Raw genomic sequence first — 3,549 nt, forward strand, 5'->3', positions numbered from 1 at the left:
ACCTTTCCGTCCCTCTCAGGCAGAGTCAGGTAGGCGGTAGTGTGTTTCCAATACATTCTTGTTCTCTCTCAACAATGCTCTAACATCACACGCAGACGGCAACGCAATCAGGTGAACAGTTAATGGTTAATTCAGTGACTTTATGAGAAGGATTACAATGAAATCTCGATGCAGAATGAAATTTCAAACATATTTCATGTAAACTTAATTTACAATCACTCTCTGGGACCAGAGTTGTCTATTATGTTGTCTGTTTGGAAGGGCCTGATGCTCCTGATGTTGTGCAATGCAAACCTGCATGATCGAGCTGTCTTTTCAATATGGTCCTTGAAGGTCAGCTGGTCATCAAAGAATAATTTTTGATGAACCTAGCAGGATGATGAAATCAGCAAAGCAGTCTCAGCTGAATGGCCGCTGCTCAAACCTGATTGGTTAAAGTTCAGTTGGTCATTCTGTGAAAGAAATAATGTAACTGTGTCTATAAAGGTATGAACCAAATGTTCCATTCCATTAGAATAACAAAGGAACAGCATTCCTCAGTAACGTCTTGTAGATTGCAGGATCTCCAGTGGGAAGGTCCTAACAGTATTGTTTCTAGCCCTTCTGTCTTCAGATATAAAATTATATCCCACAGACAGAACTTTGGGAGAAGCTAGGATTCATACAAGGGTAAAATTGTTTGAAGGAAGACATGCTAACATCGCTATTGAAGAACTGCTACACTACCATCTTCAATAAATTCTTTTGGTCAAGCCTACTTAATTTTTTGTTTTTGAGAAATCTAGTACATTGGTGAGCCAACCAAAAGACTGCTCAGCAAAAATACAGTAAAGATGATGATACATGGGGCAACTTTTTAGGTTAGAAGGGGTAGTATGCACTGGCCTGTCTAGACAGATATTGTCTTGACAAGAAGTTAAAGTGGATCATAAAGTGTCAGTTGCTGTTTTTACATCCAGAGATGAGAAATGGGTGGGTGAGGGAAGAGAGGAAGATACTGCAGAGGAATGATGGAAGGGTGAAAGGGAGCGTAGGTTTTGCTTAAAAGTAACTGGTAGAGGAATTGGTGGCACACAGGTAGTACTATGTAGGTTAAATGTAATAAAGAAATGAGCAGAGATGTCTAGATGTTTTACCAAATGTTGTCTGTGATACAATTGCATGCGTAAATTAAGTCAAGGTGGTTGCCTGATTTATTAGTGCTTGTAGTGGTAAGCCATTTGAGATCGAATGAAGCTAGGAGTGGAAGTGGAAGTCTGCAATGAAAGGCTTCTCCAGATGGATTTCGAAGGAAGGGTGAAAGGGAGCATAGGTTTTGCCTAAAAGTAACTGGTAGAGGAATTGGTGGCACACAGGTAGTAATATGTAGGTTAAATGTAATAAAGAAATGAGCAGAGATGTCTAGTGATTTTACCAAATGTTGTCTGTGATACAATTGCATGCGTAAATTAAGTCAAGGTGGTTGCCTGATTTATTAGTGCTTGTAGTGGTAAGCCATTTGAGATCGAATGAAGCTAGGAGTGGAAGTGGAAGTCTGCAGAGTAAGGCTTCTCCAGATGGATTTCGAAGTCACCAAAGACTAAAAGTGGACTGCCATCCACAGAGAATGAGGAATAGCTCCTCTATAAAGGTGTCCAGTTGACCAGGAAAGCGATAAATCATTTCAATATGGAGTTTAACAGGAACTGTTACCATAATAGCATGAAACTCAAAAGAATTTTTTATTGCATAGGGAAGAGTGGGTTGAGTATTTCCAAATATTAGAAATGAGAAGACCAGTACCCTTCCAAACTGATGGGGGGTGTGAGAGAAAGGGAAGTTGTTAGAGAGAATAGCAGGGGTTGCGGAGTCTTCTGGACGAATCCAGGTCTCAGTCAAGCCCAAGATAAGAGTACACTGAGAAGCAATGGCCAGAATGATGTTTGTTGACAGCTGACTGACAATTCCAGAGACCCACAGAAAATGACAGAGGTGCAGCAGAAGAGGTGCAGATAGGACGCGGGCTTAGCAAGATTGCGTTGCCGTCTGCGTGTGATGTTAGAGCATTGTTGAGAGAGAGCAAGAATGTATTGGAACCATACTACCGCCTACCTGACTACCTGAGAGGTAAGGAAAAATACACTTACTTGAGATAATATTTTTTTATATCTCTGAAATAAATGATTGTATTATTGAAAACAATCTTTTATTGTACTATTGAATGAAATATTAGTTAAGCTGGTGTGTGGTGGGCATTCTGGCGCAATATGGCTGTCGTCCCATCATCTAGGTGGATGCTGCACATTGGTGGTGGTTGAGGAGATTCATGAAAAGCGCTTTGAGTACCCAGAAAAGCACTATATAAATGTAACAAATTAATAATTAAAGAATTAAAGCAATCTTTTATTGTACTTTTGAATAAAATATTAGTTAATTATCAAAGAAAGAAAAAAATTAATAGCCATAATATGAACTTTTGTAAATGCTGTGATACTGTGATGTTCAGATACTGTTATTTCCTTCTCACATTGCTCATTTCACCATTAACTCTTCACCTGAACAGTTTATGTTTTTGTATATGGTATCATTGTGATCCTTGACCATCAAAACATAGGGGTAGACATCACCTTTTCTGTGTTATCATGTTTGGTTCAGGAGATTTGACACAAAATACATAATTTGGTTATGGAGGAAAGTAAAATGGTCGCCATAGTAACCACAAGGTGTTTTTGTGATGGCTCCATTTCTGTAAATGTTCAGGGCCCTAACCTGTACAATTGTACCAAGTTTCATGCTTTTATGAAAAAGTGAACATATCACCTCATATTTTGCACATATCACCTGGACTACTAAAGCTCCTTTTTCAGTGCACGTGATCGCCTGTGAGTCGGAGTTTCCATCGGGCGTTGTTAAGTGATACTTTTCTCAGTGCAGATCATTACGGACCAATCCCAGTGCTTAGGCTCAAAGTATAAGAGTGCTGTGGTAGATTTAAATTTGAATGGGAGAAAACCATACAGTCTATGGAGAAAACCAATCCTTGCACCTAAGCCGCCAAGCGCCCCTGCAGGACAAAAGCGCATCGGTCATGCCACGCGTTTTAGTTCTTTGGTCCAATCACAGCTCTTCTCTCAGGCTTTTCCACGTTGCAATATATTCAAGGTGGGAGCCTGGCAAAATCGAACATCAATATTCTAGAATTACAAATTGCACTTAAAGGTGCTGTATGTAAGTTTTTGACTCTACTAAAGCATAAAAATACCATAATATGTTTGCAGGTATTTAAGAAATATGCTAAGTTAACATACTTGTTTATCTGAAAAACAATGCTACAGTCAGTTATTCTCCTTTGAAAATGTGCGTTCCGGGCCGGACTGGCAACCTGCGTGGGTGTCAAGTCTGAGGAGGAGGGGCCGGGTGAAAAAAACCCTCTCCAATATTTTGAATTTGGACTGCAATACCTAGTTCAACCACTCAGTGTCAATCCTACATACAGCACCTTTAAGAGTGGCAACATTTTAGTCTACAAGTCTACAAAAAAGGCTTTTGTGAATTACGTAATTTGTCAAA

Source organism: Sinocyclocheilus rhinocerous, unplaced genomic scaffold (genome assembly GCF_001515625.1).
Source record: "Sinocyclocheilus rhinocerous isolate Xijiao unplaced genomic scaffold, SAMN03320098_v1.1 scaffold24, whole genome shotgun sequence".
NCBI classification, from domain to species: Eukaryota; Metazoa; Chordata; class Actinopteri; order Cypriniformes; family Cyprinidae; genus Sinocyclocheilus; species Sinocyclocheilus rhinocerous.